The 18,493-nt window shown below is 54.2% G+C and overlaps 1 protein-coding gene across 1 annotated transcript in view; it reads right to left on the bottom strand.

Moving 5' to 3' along the window:
- The window catches only part of PIK3R3 (phosphoinositide-3-kinase regulatory subunit 3), a 353,494-nt gene that overhangs the window by 188,836 nt on the left and 146,165 nt on the right, over positions 1–18,493 (bottom strand). The window lies entirely within an intron of this gene.

Genomic DNA, 18,493 nt, shown 5'->3' with positions numbered 1-18,493 from the left:
CTGTAGTTCACAAACCGCCAACCCCCACCCCCGCCCTGAAAGAGACTATATTAAAATGCAACTCTGTAAACCCAACGGCTCACCCCAGCCTGCAGCTCCATCTCAAACCCCGCTATGCAGAGACCGGGAGAACCAGGCATAATAAATGGAACCTGCATTGTTAAAAATATCAGAACCTGCCTGTGTCTTTGCTACGCCTTCTCTCTCCCTTCTGTCTACAGCCTCGCCGACATGCAAACGAAGCACTCAGGTATTAATTTGCTGTCTGCTGTCTCTGCCCTCTGCTGGACGCAATCAAACTGCTCCCCCATGTGTCATAGGCCCCATAACACTTGGAAAGGAAGGAGATTCTCCCATAGCTCAAGTGGTAGCGGGGAGAAGCCAGGCTTGCCGCTGTTGTGAGTGCGGAAGAGCACAGCAGTGGGAGAACCCTGAAGCTCTATTCTGCAGTCTAGCTAAACACAGTCCCCTTCCTCCCAAATGAAGATGAACAGACTGAACCGGGGACGTCCCGAGCAACAAGCAGGAGCTGCTACAGCTCCCTAGCTGGGGCCTCCTTTCCTCCGAGGATGGGGCATGGGGAGGCCCTGGAACACACACCCCAGTGGGTTGGGCAGTCACTGGCCGAGCAGATGCAGGTGGGGTTGGACTAGAGAAAGGCAGTGAGGGAGCAAGGACAAGGTTGCGCCCTGATGGAAAGGCCACAAGCACCGGCTAGGAAAGGAAACATCCGACAAGCCGAAAATAAACAGCCATTAATAACGACAGACTAACGAGCCAGCCGCCCTTCCTCCCAATGCCTTTAAATAGCTACAACACCTGCAAGGCGCCAGGGGTCTCCGGAGGGGATTCCGCCACCAGATGGGCCTTTGCTCCTCCTGCTCCCCCAAGGACTTACTGCACCATTTGCCTCCCTCAGCCCAGACCCATCTCTCCTGCAAAGCTCGGCTAGGTTTTCACGTCACGGCTATTTGCACTGGCTGGGCTCCTCTGAGCCCAGGGAAACCAGCCAGATGCAGTGGGCAGCGCTGAGGTCTCTGTGCCTTTGTGATTAGCCCAGATGCCTCTGGCCTCTAGGGAGCTGGGAAATCCAGACTCAAACGTGGGTCCGCATTTCAGTGAGGGTGTATGTGTCTGGCGGGCCAAGCTGGGACCAGGACATGTCTGAACCTTGAAGAGTCTCGAAGTCCAGCTTGGACTGTCAGCATTACGGACAGATTCTGTGGTTTGCAGAACTCCAACTCTGAGCACAGCTGACCGCCGGGGCGTGGATGGGGCAGAGGGTTAGACTCCCAATGTGGACCCGCTCCCTAGGGTTGCCAGGTGTCCGGTTTTCGACAGGAACGCCTGGTCGAAAAGGGACCCTGACGGCTCCGATCAGCACCACCGACTGGGCTGTTAAAAGTCTGGTTGGCGGTGCTGCAGGGCTAAGGCAGGCTAGTCCCTACCTGTCCTGGCCCGCGCTGCGCCCCGAAAGCCGCCAGCAGGTCCAGCTCCTAAGTGGGGGGCCACAGGGCTCCACGTGCTGCCCCTGCCCCAAGTGCCGGCCAATGGGAACTGTGGCCAATGGGAGCTGGGGGGCAGTGTCTGTGATGAGAGCAGTGCACGGAGCCTCCTGGCCCCCCTGCCTAGGAGCCGGACCTGCTGGCTGCTTCCGGGGTGCAGCGTGGTGTCAGGACAGGCTGGAAGCCTGCCTTAGCCCCGCTGCACCGCTGACCAGGAGCCGCCTGAGGTAAGCCCAAGCCACAACCCCTGCCCCACCCTGAGGCCCCCCCCAAACTCAGAGACCCCTCCTGCACTCCAAACTCCTCATCCCCGTCCCGAGCCTGCACTCCCAGCCCAGAGTCCATATCCCCTCCTGCACCCCGACCCCTTGCCTCAACCTGGAGACCCCTCCTGCACTCCAAACCCCTCCTCTCCGGCCCCACCCTGGAGCCCACACCCCCAGTTAGAGCCCTCACTCCCTCCCGCACCCCAACCTCCTGCCCCAGCCCAGTGAAAGTGAGTGAGAGTGGGGGAGAACGAGCCACGGAGGGAGGAGGAATGTAGTGAGTGGGGGCAGGGCCTCAGGGAAGGGACGGGGAAGGGGGTGGGGCCTCGGGAAAGGGGCGGGGCTAGGATGTCCGGCTTTGTGCAGTTAGAAAGTTGTCAACCCTACCGCTCCCCCATCTGACTATCAGCCCGGATCGGTGGAAAGCAGTGTGGCTACACTGATGTCAATTCAGATGCACCAATTCACACCAGCTGAGGGTCTGGGCCCGTCCTGGTTAGAGTTTATATAAGACGGGCTAAGCCAGGAGTGTAAAACCGAAACCCCATTGTGTTCTGAAGCCAGAGCCAAAATGTGCAGCTGAGTCCGCGCTCTGCTAACGAGGTAGCTATGCACTGGTGTAGAGATAATTAGCAATAGGACTATTAAAGAGCAATCCAACCAAGGACAACCCCTGGCCTGGCTGTGGAGCTGACTCAGCTCTGTGTGTTTACACGGCCCTCATCACAGACAGATTTTAGACCCGTTCTTACAGATGGGGAACTGAGAGGCAGAGAGCTGCAGTGAGTTGCCCGTGGTCACAGCTGAGTGCAGTATAAGAACCCTGATTATTAGATTAGAACAGAGTCCGTGACAGAGCCAAAGATTGATTCCCAGTCTTTCGAGCCCTACTCCAGGGCCTTAACGACAAGCAATAATAATAGCTAGCATCAGTAGATCTCAGTGTGCTTTGCAACGGCCGGCAGTATCATTACATCCATTTTACAGAAAGAGAGACTGAAGCACAGAGGGGGGAAGTGCCTTGGCCAAGGACACCCAGCATGCCAGTGGCAGAGCCAGGAACCTGGCTCTCCTGAAGCCCAGTCTAGCGCTCTATCCCCCCGGCCACACTGCCTCCTGTCAGGCCAGCTCTTCCTCCAGGCTTGCTGGTGTTTCTCACTGTCTTCCCCTCCCCGCTTCTCTGCCCCTTCCCAGTTCTGGCAGCAGCTCCCCTGCCTCGTGAGTTATGATTTCAGAGGTCAGGGCATGCAGCGCCCAGAGAGGCAGCCAGCTTCGTCTCGAGGAAGGAAGCAAAAGCCCCATTTGCTGGTGACTGCGCTACCAGCGAAGCAGAGCTGCCAAACCTCCCTGATCTCCAGGGCGCCTCCCCTCCTCCTCCCAGATTAAGCTTTAATCCCTCCTGGGGCAGGAAAGCCCCCTGGGGCCTGGAGCTTACAACCTGGTTTCCAGAACAAGACTCAGGCATTGGGGGGGGTTCAGTGCTGCACGAGGCAGCTGCTGCGAGGCTGAGCTGGCTCCCTGCGGCTTTGTGCACCAGGGCTGGGGGTCTGGAGGAAGGGCGTTTGGCTCCAAACGCCGGCTCGATGCCCTGAAGCTGGAGGTACTGCCGCTGTGTCCTGCGGGGGATGTGGTCACGGGGTGGCATTGGCTCCCACGGAACACGAGCAGCCGGTGTGGGCAGGATGAGCACCAGTGAAAGCTGGCGGGTGCCAGGGTGATGGGCTTGGGCCACGAGTGCCAGCCCACGTATCCAGCCTAAGAGCAACAGGGGCCAAGCTGGGAGCTCTGGGTGCAGGAGAGGCCCTAGAACGTCCCATGTTGGGGGGAAAGGGAGCGGAGGCCCTGGAATGACTCTCTGGCGTTTGCATTGGCACCCGCTGTTCCCGCAGCCCCTCTGTGTGGGCGTGCGCCCAAAAGTCACATCCAGCGACGTGGTCCAGGTGCAGTCAGTGGCAGCCCAAGCCGCAGGAAAGCCTGCTTGGCTGGATTTCCCCTGCAGACGGGATCCAGGCAGATCCACTCCGTGGCAGGGACAGCAAAGCCTGGCAGCGGGCGAGCCGGGGCCGGCAGGAACTGGACCTGGGGCTTGCACCAGCCCCTTCAGTGCCCCATTGGTGCCTCTATGGACGTTCACTACAGGATTCTCAGCGCGTGGTCCTGACCTTTCCCCCCGACAGCCCTCGCCCGGCTGCTCCACAGGCTCGTGTGGTTGAACGGGGCGAGGAAAGGAAGCCGCACACCCCCCCGGGTAAGGAGAACGCCGTGTCCTTCTGGTGCCCTCCCTAGCAACGCTTCAGAGGCCACACAGCCCCCCCTTCATCACCTTCACTGACGTGGGCACGAAGAGCTGGAACGGTGAGAACCAAACATCTGGAGAACCATTTTGCAGTAGCACAAGGGTTAGCCCCATGTTCTCTAGCCCCATGTTCATGCATTTCTTCAGCGTCCCAACACTGCTTCATGAATCACCAATGCCACCTTGCATAACATTCTCGGATCTCCTGGCAGGTCACCCACCTAGATAGAAACTCCCCTCACCTTCTCCAGTCGGGAATACCAGTTTGCCAGGACCCCGCACCAGGCCACAGACTGCCCTACAGAGGCCTGGCAGCAGCAGCTGTATTGAATCTGACCGCAGGTTTGCACATCCAAGAACCGCAGCAATCAGAGATGGAAAAAGCCTGATAGACCATCTAGTTGCTCTCCCAGCCAGTGCAGCATTGATCCCTGCTGGACACGAACCAGTGTTTGGGCCCATCAGTCACAAGCAATGGGATTTTCCATGGAACTTGCTTTATCCCCCTAATCTCTTCCTAATAGAAAATCTAAGTGAAGGTGAAACTTCCAGTCCCTTGTCTCACAGCTCCAGGCCAAGATTCTGAAACGGGTCTTGATTTTGGACGGTCATTTTTAGGGTTCCTCTACACTTGGAGCTGGGAGTGGGATTCTGAGCCCGCGTCGATACGCATACGCCTGCCAGCTCACGATAGCCAGCGCGAGCATGTCTGTGCATGCTAGGGATCGCACCACGCTCTGATTCTGGGGACGCTTTAAAGACAAATGTAAAAATTAACTTCCTCATGAGAAAAAGAGCTTCCAAAGCCCGTGAAAGCACCCAGTTGCTTTCGCCTCTGTTCCCGGTTTTGGCCTCCTCCTTGCGTCGTGAAACGAACAAAGATTATTTCTGCCCTGGAATTTCTGGAACTCGCAGGCTGCGGGGGGGAAAGACAGCTCCCCTTTGAAGTGGCTTAACGAGCCAGTCAAACTAATTGCTTTCTAATTGAGTTTTTATTCTTGGAAAGGAGGCAGCCTTTGATTTCCTTCCTAGAATGTGAGAGGGAGGAAGGCAGGACGGGACACTCCATCCCCATGCCATGCTCCCTGCGGGCCATTTTGGGAGATATCCATCCACCCCCATATGTTTAACCACCCCATATGTCTAACCACTCCATACATAGCCATCCATCCATCCACCCCCATACATATCTACCCACCCGCAAACATTTGTCTAGCCAGCCAGCCATCCACCCCTTACATATCCATCCACCCAATCCTATACTTCTGTCCACCCCATATATATTTATCTAGCCAGCCATCCACCGCCATACCTGTCTATCCACTCCCATACATACCTGTCTAGCCATCCATTCACCCCCATACGTCTATCCTCCCCATACATATCTATCTATCTATCTATCCATCCATCCATCCACCCCCAAACATATCTATCTAGCCATCCATCCACCGCCATATCTGTCTATCCACTCCCATACATACCTGTCTAGCCATCCATCCAGCCCCATATGTCTATCCTCCCCATACATATCCATCCATCCACCCCGTACGTCTATCCACCCCACACATGTCCATCCATCCAATCCTATACTTCTGTCCACTCCAAATATAGCTATCTAGCCATCCATCCACCCGCATATGTCTAACCACCCCATTCATATCTATCTAGCGATCCATCCATCCACTCCTATACTTTTATCCTCCCCATACATATCTATCTAGTCAGCCATCCACCGCCATACATGTATATCCACTTCCATACATATCTCCCCACCCATCCACCCCCATACATATCTTTCTAGTCATCCATCCACCCCATCCATATCTCCCCATCCATCCACCCCCATACGTCTATTCACCCCCATACATATCTGTGCATCCCATACATCTTTCTCTTTCTATTTCCCTTTCTCTCTCTCTCTCTCTCTCCACCCATCCCAGCGGGATACTGAGGTGCCATCCCTATCACCCTTCCATGAAGATTCTGCATTGCCTCACACCCTATGCAGCCTGATTGACTTCAGCAGGGCGGCATGAGGGTCAAATCATTGCAGGATTTGGCCCTTAAAGTCTAGGGCCCAGATCTGCCAATGGCTCTGCTGGGACATACCCAGTGATGCCGCTAGGTGCTGGTGTGAGCCTGGGCAGAGACACTGGCAGGCTCTAACCCTAAATAGCTCAGTCCCCACCCTGGCCTGCCATGACCCGGCCTCCTCCCCCGGCTTTCCCAGCCTCTCTTCTCGTTGTTCCCAGGGCTGCATACGGAGGACGCAAGGGCAGCTGCAGTGTATTTCGGTTGCTGCTGCGTGTTACGCCTGGGGCACACTAAGACGAAAGGGATTAAGTTTAAAATTAAAGGGCCTGATTGTTATTTGTGCTGGCTATAATTGATAGGTTCTTTTCTGAGGTTAATTTGCTCCTAATTCAGCATTGTCTGGGTGTTAGTCTTTTAGGTAGGTTTTCTGAGGACTTGATCAGTGTACAGCCCAGCGGGTCTCCTGAAGGGCAAAGGGAGAAGCTAGCAATCGAGAAGGACAAAGCTGGGCTGAGACCTCCGCGGAGGGCGCCCCTTTACAAACGCTTGAAGAGTCAGCACTGAGAAATGTGCTTCTAAGCACAGGCCCCCTCCCCCCCGCTACTTGAGCTGAAGGAGAATCTTCAGTGATTATTAGCCGTATAGGGCTTATGAAACACAGTTCCGAGCCTAGCGACCAGATGGCAGCAGCGCACAGACCCACCAGCCACTCGCATGTTATATGATGGGGTGGGCTCTGAGTTACTACAGAGAATTCTTTCCTGGGTATCTGGCTGGTGAGTCTTGCCCACATGCTCAGGGTTCAGCTGATCACCATATTTGGGGTCGGGAAGGAATTTTCCTCCACGGCAGATTGACAGAGGCCCTGGAGGTTTTTCGCCTTTCTGTGTAGTATGGGACAGGGGTCACTTGCTGTAGGATTCTCTGCACCTTGAAGTCTTTAAACCATGATTTGAGGAAGTCAATAGCTCAGACATAGGTGAGAGGTTTATCGCAGGAATGGGTGGGTGAGATTCTGTGGCCTGCCTTGTGCAGGAGGTCAGACTAGATGATCATAATGGTCCCTTCTGACCTTAATAATATCTAAAATATCTATGAATATTGAAAGGAACACCACAGAGATGTTAAAAAAACCCTGCTACTTAACACCAGGGCTTAACACGAACGAAAACCCAGCCCAACCGAACGTTAGGGTCTCTTTGGTGCGGATCCTGCCCTCATTTATGCATGTGCCTCACTTTAAGCTTCTGAGTAGGCCTGCAGCACAGTGCCCACAAGCTGCCGAGCCACCCATGCCTGTCACCGCGACCGTCTTTGGAGGCTTCCCATCCCCATGCAAACGCAGCTCAATAGTGCTGAGCTTGGGAGAGCCCAAGGCCCGCTGCCCTCGGCTGACTGTCGAGAGAAGGGTCCCATGCGGCTGGAGCTGGCTACTCCAGGCTGGCTCCATGGGGGGGAATCTCAGGAGAGGCGTAAGGTGTGTAGACAGCCGTGGTGATCAGGTGGCTGCAGGAAAAGCTTTGCTCCCGGACAGGGCATTGGAGGGGGCCCCCAGCTCACGCTCCCATACCCAAGTTCAAACTCCATGGGCCAAGTTATGTCTTTTGCTCGGTCTCCTGCCAAACCCTGAATGATCCAGGGAGTCTGAGGAGCCAGCTGTTCCAGCCAGAGGGAAATCCCTGTCCCGGAGGCAGTTCCTACATTACCCACGCTGACTCAGCTGTGGTGAGAGCAGGAGAGAGAAGACAGCAAGGAGAAGGCTGGGGAAGCTGCCCTGAGCCAGTCTGTGCTGGATCTGGCCTGTGTGTGCATTCACCGAATGAGGATGGAGGCTGCAGGCCAGGGCTTTCCAACAGCAAAGGCGTCAGTGAAAAATCGGAGCTGCTCCCCAGATGATCCCTATGAACTTTGTCTACGCAGGATGTCCCTGTGCAGCGAGCGAATGTGCTGGAAATTCACCTCCTGGCTTGCCAGGCAGCAATGCCTCTTGTAGACAAGTCCCTCGTGTCCGATCTGCTGGGCCAGGCCGTTCTCTGAGCCACAGGCTCCTGCTGTTGTGCTCGCAGGTGCTTCCAGCCTGGCCGGGGTCCCAGTAAAAATGGTTTTCTACACCCCCTCTCCCCACATGAAACTGTGAGTTGAGACACAAACCCTCCATAGAATCATAGAATCTCAGGGTTGGAAGGGACCTCAGGAGGTCATCGAGTCCAACCCCCTGCTCAAAGCAGGGCCGATCCCCAACCAATCCCCTCCAACCTGAGGCAGTTCTGAGCCAAAGGTGCCCCGGTTTCCTCCTGTCAGCCCAATGGTGCTTCCGTCCCCGCGGCACATCCTGCCGCAGCAGGGGATTAAACGGAGCAACGGTAAGAGCTGGGAGTTGTAATATGCAGACCATTGGCTGAACAGATCCGAGTAGCCAGGAACGCTCTTAGTGCTGGAGATGGGCCTACAGCAAAGACCCACCCTCTGAGCACCCTTGAAGCTTTAGATCCACGCCGGGACCTCTCTCTAAATAACAGTCAGTGCTTATACATCCCCTCCCGTCTCCAGGTCCCAAAGCCCGGCACAGCGGCGGCTCGGCATCCTGAGTGCCCTGTCCTTTGGCAGACGGGGAAACGGAGTCACGGCGAGGAGAAGTGACTCGCCCCCAATTGCACGGTCAGTCGGTGGCAGAACCGGGGAGCCGGATTTTCAGAGGGCATCTCCAGTCAAAGCCAGCGGGAGCCGGAGCCCCTCGGCGCTGCAGCATTTTTACTGAGTGGGACGTGCGCACGCCTGGAATCAGCCCTTCCCGTCCTGCATATCAGCAGCCCGGCCTCCCCCATACCTGTCCCGCCAAGCCCTGCTCATCCATGGCACAGATGTGCTGCTCTGTGGGACACGGGGGGGAGCTGTGGACTCAGAATGAGGCTGTTGATTTAGATGAAGAAGCTACAAGCAAAGCCAAGGAATGAAGGCAAACTAGGAGCCTGATCCAATTCCTGGGGCCTGACCCAACATCTCTGTGTTTCAGTGGGAATCCTTCCATTGAATCAGGCCTTACCTGCCCCGGCAGAATAAAATAAGTAAGAATGAACAAGTGCCGGAGCTAAATCTGGCACTTAAGACTCCCCACTGCCCTATGGTACGTGAGTACTTAGCAGGCCCAGTGCTCTTGCTCCTGGAGCTCGGAGTTCAAATCTCTCCACTTGCAAGAGGGGGCTAAGGTTTACAAAAGGTACGCTGGCATTGCAATCCTCAGAGGGGGTCAGCAATAGCTACAGGAAATGGCCCCTTTCCAGCGCTGAGTCCCGGGAAGTTTGTGGTGGGAGGGGGAAATCCCAGGAGAAGCATGGTTGGTTGGCCACGTGTCATTGTGTACGTGGAGGGATGCCTGGAACATGCAGACATGCAACTCGTTTGCCCGCTGAGCCCTTTAGCCGATGCAGTGCCTGGACAAAGAGGCAATCAGCAGAGGGGAATAAAGCCAAAGGTGCCGTGGCAAGTGAGACGTTTCAAGCAGCGAAAGGCTTGACTGCAAGCTGGGGTCGTCGCTCATTAAGAGCTAATTCATTTCGGTCTCGTTTAGCCAGTTGCGTTCCCCACAGCGATCTCCTGGTTGGGTTTTTTGGTCCTTCCCAGGAGAGCCAAAAGCATGATTTAAAGAGGTGCTAATCCCGTGGACGGTGGAAATGTTTTATTCCTTGAGACAGGAAGGTCTCGGGTAGTTATAATAACAACAGAGGGGGAAATCTTATTTCAAAACTTGGGCTCCGAAGGAGGACAAGGGAGCCAAGTTTTTAAGTGAAGTGGATAGTTAACCATTTGGGTGATCGCGGGACAGGGATCCTGCCTTGCGGAGACACTGGGATTCTAGGCTAGAAGTGGGAAGGAGAGTGAACTCCTGCACATCCCAGAAACAAAGAGAAAGGTGCCCTTATGGGTCTGCCCTGGTGGTCTCTGGGTGATGCTACAATCTGCCCTGCGCTGTGGGAGATGCGGAGTTAATCGCTGGAAGGAAAAACTTCATGTTGCTCAAGAGTGACCCCTTCTGGCCAGCTGGGAATGACAGTGTGGCAGCAGCTGGCTCTGAAGGATGGGACTGTTACTCACAGCCGAGCGGGTGGAAGGTGCCAAGTGACCAGTCAGGCTGCGCAGGGCACATGGAGAGGCAGCATGGGGCAGGGGTTAGCATGCAAGCTGAAGAGTGGAGTTTGATTCTCTACTCTGTTGCAGCCTCCCTGCATGTCCTTGGGCAAGTCACGTAGCCTTTCTGTGCCTCAGTTTCCCCCATACAATGCAGATCACAGCCCTGCCCTGCCTCCCAGGGGTGTGTGAGGATAAGTCCTGTAAAGACTCTGAGGTGCTTGCATACTGTTGACTGGAGATCCCCTCGTGTCAGCGTAGACAAGCCCTTAGCCTCAGATCCAAAGACAGTCACAGACCTTGTTAAAGCCAATGGGGGCCAAGCAGCCTCTTTCAGGCTCAACAGAAGGTGCAGTCAAGCCCCTTTATGCAGTAAAAACAGCTACAGAAAAGGGTGGTGATCACCCACGACAATCGGCCACATGGCAGCTCAGGGCTAACTCAGGCAGGTTAACAGGGGTTTCCTTGGTTGCAAAGACAGGAGCTAGGAGTCTAGTTACAGACTGTGTGTTAGGGACAGCGTAAACCAGAGAAGATGTCAGTGTGAGCCAGAGAGGAAGCTCCTTGAGCACACAGCTCACTGGAGGGGCAGACACGGAGGTACCTGGGCCCAGAATAAACGTTTTGTACATAAATCAGATGTCCCCAAGTATATATCTGACTCATATCACCAATATCTCGTTCTAATCAAAACAGGCCTGCAGGGGGCTTTGAATATCAGAGAACTGAAGCCGAAGCCTGAGCAATGTAGCTTCGTGTGGCATGGGGCCCCAGGCAATCGCCCTGCTTGCTACCCCCTAACACCAGCCCTGGCTTGTATATGCAGAAAACCAGTTATTGTGGCATGGGTGGGCTGTGGAGTTTTTATAGCGTGTTGGGGGAGCCTCAGAAAGAAAAGGGTTGAGAACCCCTGCTCTACATTGATGGCCCCGGGCTTCCTTTCTTTTGCTGGTTCAGCTTTCACAAGGCCATCTGCTCCGGACATGGATGTTAGAGCGTTGCGGGGATATGCATATGTGTAGGGGTGTCAATTAATTCATAGATTCCTAGGCCAGAAGGGACCACTGTGAGCATCTAGGCTGACCTCCTACATAGCACAGGCCCAGAGACCTGTCCCCAAATAATTCCTGCAGAAGATCTTTTAGAAAAACATCCCGTCTTGATTGCAACAGTCATCAGTGATGAAGAATCCACCATGATCCTTGGTAAATTGTTCCATTGGTTAATTACTCTCACTGTTAGAAATGTATACATTACATCCAATCTGAATTTGTCTAGGTTCAGCTTCCAGAACGTGCTAGACCTTTCTTTGGTAGATTGAAGAGCCTGTTATCAAATATTTGTTTTAGAGGCAGGGTACTTACAGACTCTAAGCAAGTCACCCCTTAACTTTTGCTTTGTTAAGCTCCTTGAGTCTTATCACTCCAAGGCCGGTTTTCTAATCCTTTAATCGTGTCACGGCTCTTCTCCCTACCGTCTCCAGTTCATTTACATTCTCTTTGAATGGTGGGCACCAGAACCGGGCCCAGGATTGCCACCGGCGCTACATCCAGAGGTAAAATCACCTCTTTGCTCCTACACGAGATCTATCTGTTTATGCCTTCCAGGGGGGCATTAGCTCTTTTGGCCCCGGGAGCTCACGTTCAGCTGATTCTCCGCCACAACCCCCAAACCGTTGTCCGTCACTGCTCCCCAGGATAGAGTCCCCCGTCCTGTAAGAGCAGCCTATTGTCTTTGCTCCTAAGCGTAGACATTTCCACACAGCCGTATTCAAACACATTGGTGGCTGGCGCCTAGTGCCAAGCGATCCAGGCCGCTCTGCCAACAGAGATAATTACTACCGAGAGGCGTTGCGGTGAGAGCTGACTCGCCTCACGTGGAGACCTGGCCCCATCCCAGAACTCGGTGGTAACCAACCACAACTGGCACTGGCCTCGTCTACCCCCGCAAGCCCCATCTGTCAATGGCTGCTACCATTAACCCTAACAGATTAACCGGCATGTGCTTTGCCTGCCTAGATGCTGAATGAGGGTCTCAGTGGTTTCCAGCGCAGGCGTGCCCTTGCGTAGCCAGGCCCGGGTGCATAAAGGTGTTTAGGTGCCTACCTCGCCTTCATTTCAGGGGCAGTTAGACACCGAAATAGCTCTGGGAATCTGGGCCCACGGCTGCTCTGTCGCCTCCCCCCGGAACAATCGCTCCAAGTAACTCCCCCAGTACAGGAGATTCGGGATGCTCTCGGAGGCACTTCCACAGGTTAATAAACTCGCCCACAGTCACCAAGAAACAGAGCTGCCAGAAAAACCAGACAACAGGCACAGCACAGCCATAACTCAGGGCTTTGCATCGAGCAGAGGGAAGTTCTTTCTGGCTGCCAGGACCCTTCTAGAGAGCCGGCCTGTGGGGAACAAAACGTGGGCCTTCTGTAGGGTGACCAGATAGCAACTGTGAAAAAACGGGCCGGGGGTGGGGGGTAATAGGCACCAATCTAAGAAAAAGTCCCCCAAAATGGGACTGTTCCTTAAAAAACGTGACGGATGGTCACCCTAGCCTTCTGGAGCTCGGAGCATGTGCTTCCATAGCCTGAGCTAAGGGCCAGCTCCCTGGCTGCTCTGCTCCGAACGCTTCGGCAAGGGGCCGTGCTCATGGGCAGAGCAGGCAGGTCTGAGGTGTGCGTGGCCACTCAGCCCATTGCAAGAGCCAGTGGGGAGACTGAAGGCACTGTGAACTAGATGGATCCGACTGGTTGATGGGGCGTTGCAGCCCCAGAACATCTGGTACAATAGCCACGTGGGGGTGTGACTTCCTCTGCACATCTGGCCTTCGGAAGCTGCAGGGACAGTGCTGAGATTCTGACTCAGCATTTGGCCAGGCAAAACGCACGCTGAGGAGTAAGGGCTGAGCAAAAGGGGATCTATACGGATACTCACCAGCTCTTATCTAGCACCGTTCATCTCCCGATCTTCCAGCGCTTTAATGAGGAGGTCAGGATCGTTACCCCCATTTAAAGATGGGGAAACTGAGGCATGGGGCGGGAAAGTGACCTGCAAAAGGTCACCCAGTGGGTCAGTGGCCGAGCTGGCAATAAGACCCCAGGTCTCCTGAGGCCCAGTGCTGTACCCACTTGGCTACACTGCCCCCGCAAAGACTTGCAATGTTTGCCCTTTGATTTTTAAGTCTTTCCTTGTTAAATCCTCGTACACAGCTTCACTTGCTCATCCTAATACAGCACTCAAGGGCGTGATGCACAAACGATGGGAAAGCACTGCGAGGTCATCCTGCCCAGCCCCTGTCAGTACAAGACAGTTCCCCACGGTACCCCCGTAGGGCTTTGTCCGCGTCTAGATTTTCCACCCTGGGTAAAGGATAGGGTTGAATTCAAGCTGGCTGGAGTGTACAAGATCACAGATAGCCCAAAACAAGGGGGAAGGTGCTCAGAGGGGGGCTGGAGGCACCATTTTTAAGCTGTCCGAGCCTGAATTTTTGTTATAAGCTCATGAAATTCCACTGCTGGGGAAGGCCACCCTAGCCACTGCTTGGAGATGGCTTAAAGCACCCTCCTACCTGGCCTGCATGTGGGCGTCCGGAGCCATGCTGCTCCAGGTAACGGATTCCAGAGCACTTTAGGTCCCCAGCTGATAGATCCCTTAGAAACACCATCGTGGGATTATCAGTTCTTCTGGGCAGGGACTGGGTCTTCCTTTCCTTTTGGCAAGCAGCCAGTATGTTTTAGATGCGACCACAATAGAAATAATATTCGCCACGCAGACAGCTAGCTAGCTCGCTCTGCCTGCTCACAGTGAGGGTTTCCATGCTAAAGATCCCCTTACAGTAGAGGCGGAGGAGGACTGGACTGAGATTTGGGAGTCCAAGGTCCAATTCTCATCTCTATCCCAGACTCTGCGTGAGGTGGGACAAGTCACGTTGTGTCTCCGTTCCCCACCTGTGAACTGGAGATAACAATTCCCAACCTCACACTGGTGTGGTGGGGATAATTCACTCCCATGTGCAAGGTGCTCAGATACGCTGGTGGGGGTTTATAAACCGAAAGAAGAAATTCTGCTCTTTGGTGTTGGCCCTGCTTTCTCTCTCTTAGAAATCACTTAGAAGGTCTTTGGAGCCCAGCCTGGCTGCTGGATGAACTGAAGATTTCTGCCTGCCCGGACCTTCCCAGTTATAAGCACTTGGCCGGTTGCTTGAATGAAAAATTCAAATAAAACCTAACCTGTAACAATCCAATGCAGGCCAAAAATGCTTGCAGAGACCTTTGAAAGGGGCTTCCAACATCCTGAGCTAAAAAGCAGAGGTTTTTCTACGCCCATATAAAGCCAAAAGTTGACTAGATTACAGTAAAACCTTCCCAGGCACTCGAGCTAAAATGTTGTAATAATGCTTTCTTCCTTGGCCTGAAGCTCAGGGACCTGGCAGCCACTGGGACTTCTGGCATGGCCAGGGCACACCGGCTCTGCGCCTAGAGCCTTTCGGCGTTTGAGGCAATGCCACCCGTTCTGGTGCCTATGGACGAGAGAGAAGACGAGGGCTGTGCAGTGGTGTATGGACACGGCTTACTGCCTTTTCCATCTGTATTTGTGCTTCCTTCCAGGGCAGATAAGGTTAGAGCCTCACTCCTGCCTTCAGCGCAGGGTGAATTTCTCAGACGTGCCATTGGTTTTGTCACTGGGCGCCGTTATTTAGGAGACACACGTGTACCCGTCCCAGAGGCAGGCAAGTCAAGCCCGCCCTGCCAAGCGTTTGCTAAGGAGTAAATCCTGCAGTCATCAGCCTTCGCTCAGGAAAAATCTTGCACTGAAGTCAGTGCGAATTTTTGCCTCAAGGAATAAAAAGTGAGTGAGGACTTCAGGATTCAGGGATTAGAACTCAGGACCCAAGCCCTGAGGAGCTCTGCTTGCTCAGTCACGTGTCACTCCAGCAGAGGATCAGTCCTATAAGAAAAGGTCCTTAACCAAGAGTCCCGGTTCTGAACACTTCCGAACGTTTGCTCCTGCCCCTGCAATGGGATGGACTAGAAAGTCCAGATTCAGATCCTAACCAGGCCTTCTGCTCTGTATTTTCCTGACTATTCTTTACTTCTAGGGCAGAAGAGAATTAGTTTCTCCAGGGCGTGTAACTCTCAAGGCGTCTCGGCAAAGGGCTAGATGCCGGCGATGCAGGCTCAGCTCACTTGCATCCTTGGACATTAGCTGGCTTCGCTGAGGGAAGGCGTGTTGGGCTTATCCCAGGGGTATTTTCCAAGGACTGCTGAGGGATCTCTAGCTTCTGCCCCGATAACCACCGGAGACGGGCACAAGTGGCTGTGGTTTCACGTCTCTGCCCAGGGGCAGCGCTTAGATTCTTTGCTGCTGGGTGGAAACTCGCGGTGTTTGGCTTGGTTGACTGTGGTGCGCAATCCAAAGGAACAGCACTCGGATGCTGGGGGATTGTGAAATGCCTCAGCCCCGGTATGCGGAGAGCTTGTTTGTTATGACTCATGTCATGGGAGAGGATTATTTAGGAATTCTACCACTGCCTGCCGTAGAAGCACCACCAGACTCCCGAATTCCTCTGTGCGCATAGCTCAGCTGGGCTGGTTTCTGCACGGATCTGCAGGAGGGGAAGCCAGGGTAAGGGAGCAAGGAGCCTTCCCTCACCCAGCATGCTGCTGCAGCCTTTCACTCCTTGTGTGCTCCACTGGCCTGCTGGGTGTGATCATGTCTATTAGTGGCTGGGCCAACAGACAATAGCAGCCTGCTACGTCCCCATTGCAGAGAGAGCTCCTCCTTAGTGCAAGTGGGCGAGGCCTGTGATTTCTGGTGTTGAAGTCCCTAGGTTCAATCCCCATCCTCGACTATGGTGTCTGTTTGAGGACTCAGTTGCAGGCCTGGTATATTCGCACCCCCCGGAGTGCAAGGAGTGAGTGGGCCTAGCACCCATGCTAGTGCTGGATATCCCAGAAAGGGCAATGCCCCCCTCTCCGTCAGCAGCCCCTGAGCCAGCAGGGAACATGTCCTGTCCCTCTGAGAAGCACAGTGCCCACCCGAGACACTCCAGCAGCTGGCAGGGGGCCTGCGATTCTCTGCACTGGAGTTTGTGGCTAGTCCCGTGGAAGGACAGGATATCCTGAAGTTTGAGGAGCCCAAGCCTTCCTGGGGAATGACCCACCTGATTCGGCAGGTCTGAAAATCTCCCTGCCTCTGAGGGAGCTCGGATTCAGAGCTGAACATCATGGCCTGTCTTGGTTTTGGCCTGACCCAAGACCCCACCCCTTCCACACTACATCCACTAGAGCCCAGGATCGAGCCAGAGGCAGGGACAACACACAGGGCGCTCTGCAACAAGTTGGGTCATCAGCGGAAGACCCAGTTTCCCCCCGTCACCAGTTTTCCTCTTTGCTCTGCATCTGATGGGGGCCTCTCCCGTGTTCTCAGCTTGACGGCTTGATTGACCCATGAGACTCAGAAAAACACAGCCAACCTAGCCCCATACCGTCATACAGCCAAACAACTGACCTGTCGACTCAGTACCGTCGGCCCCCTTGCATTTACTGAATGTCTGCGAAAAGCTGCCGGACGGAGCACATCTGCAGTGGCTGCAATTGTTAGTAATGCTAAAGTCGTTGCTGTCCATGTGGCTGTTTCGGAGGGAGTTGTGTGTTGGGGACAGGGATGGTGGATGAAGGGCGGGGGAGATACCATATGCGCCTGATTCCTCAATAAGCTTTCAGGTTCCTTTAACCCTTTCTTTTCAATTGAGATTAAAAAGGAAACAAAGAAACCCTGCTGAAAATCCTACTGGAAGCGTCCCCATGAGGCCTTGGGTGGTGCAGGCCGGGCATGGTTTGTGCCGGTTAGTTTTAGAGCGATCATTTCTGTTCTTAGTGCCGATCTCTTGCTGCTTTTCAGCAGTAAAGGCACAGATCTGGAGCTGGTGTCAACTCTCCTGGCTCGCTAGACTTTAATGGAGCTACGACAGCTGACACCAGCCGCCGGTTGGCCACTCAGTCGCTGCCTTGCCGAGTTTACAGTCGGAGGCCCTGATTCCGAAAACACCTTCCTTACGCGAATAGCCTGTACGCCTGACTTGAACGGAACTAGTCCCAGGAGGGAGGGTTTGCAGCACTGGGGCCTCCCTTGGGCAACAGACGATGCAACGGAGAAGGGAAACAAGACAAAATCATGGCAGTGGTTTGGATTGGTGCTTGTTTTGTCACTGCCCTTTCCTAAAGGGCTGCGCAGTGTTTGCTTCCTGCCCTAAACTGGAGTGCATTCTGCCTGCCTGCTGTCCCGCCCCAGAGGTGGCTGCATTTCAGCCGTGTGCGAAGTGATCCAGAGATGTAATGTGTTGATCTCTGTTGGTATAGCACTCTGGGCTCCTTTGGGACGAAAGGCTAGTGGTGAACCACAGTCATCCCTGGGGTAACTCCACTGACAGCAGGGGTGGATTTGGCCCATTATTACCTCTAAATCTCAACGATACATGTAACTAAGCAGCTAGGCCAATAGCAAGTAGCTGCTTTGCACCTGGCTTAGAGTCTATTCTCTTTCACAGACTGGCTGCAATAAGGAAGGGCATCCACCCAGGACTGAAGAACGAATCTAAAGAGAAACCGATGCTTCTTCGGGTGAAGGGCTCTCCGTGGCTATTTAATGTTTTACCAGCAGGCCACTGCCAATTGCGTCCATCCCCCGATGTCATCCCAGTGATGGATACAGCAGGGACTATGGGCTCCGGGGAGGTGTGTGCTTTCCTAAAGGCTCTTCCATGCCAGCGGGTCGAGAGGTCGCCGGCGGCGTGACAAATGATGGATGAGGCAGGGAGGGGCGGCGGGGATGTCGCTTTTAATGGCAATCGATTTCTTGACCTTGATCTAACACTTGAGGTGGGTGTTTCCATGCGCTCCATCCATCCCCGGCAGTTGGATCATTACGAATAGCCGCTTGAAGAGATTATTATGGACTGGGAGACAGGGACAAAGCCTGATGATGCCTGTTAGGAAGGGAGGATGGGGGAAGCAATGTGTTCTGCTCATTTTGAGATTCAGCTTCTTCGGCGTGTTGGCTAACAGGAAGCCACGGCTCAAGTAAACTGGAGTGGCCAGAGGATGAAAGCAGCAACTGGGAACGGGAAAGCGAATGGGAGTCGGGTGGTTGGGGTTCAATCCCTTTCTTTTCCCGGGTGACCCTGGGCAAGTCACTTGGTTTCCCTGAACTTCCTTTGAAACGGGGATACTACTGCTCCCTTCTGGTCACCATTTGTCTGTCTCGTCTCTTTCG

Source organism: Eretmochelys imbricata, chromosome 8 (genome assembly GCF_965152235.1).
Source record: "Eretmochelys imbricata isolate rEreImb1 chromosome 8, rEreImb1.hap1, whole genome shotgun sequence".
NCBI lineage: Eukaryota > Metazoa > Chordata > Testudines > Cheloniidae > Eretmochelys > Eretmochelys imbricata.
Note: the sequence above shows the minus strand (reverse complement) of the source record. Positions and strands in the feature narration are given on the sequence as shown.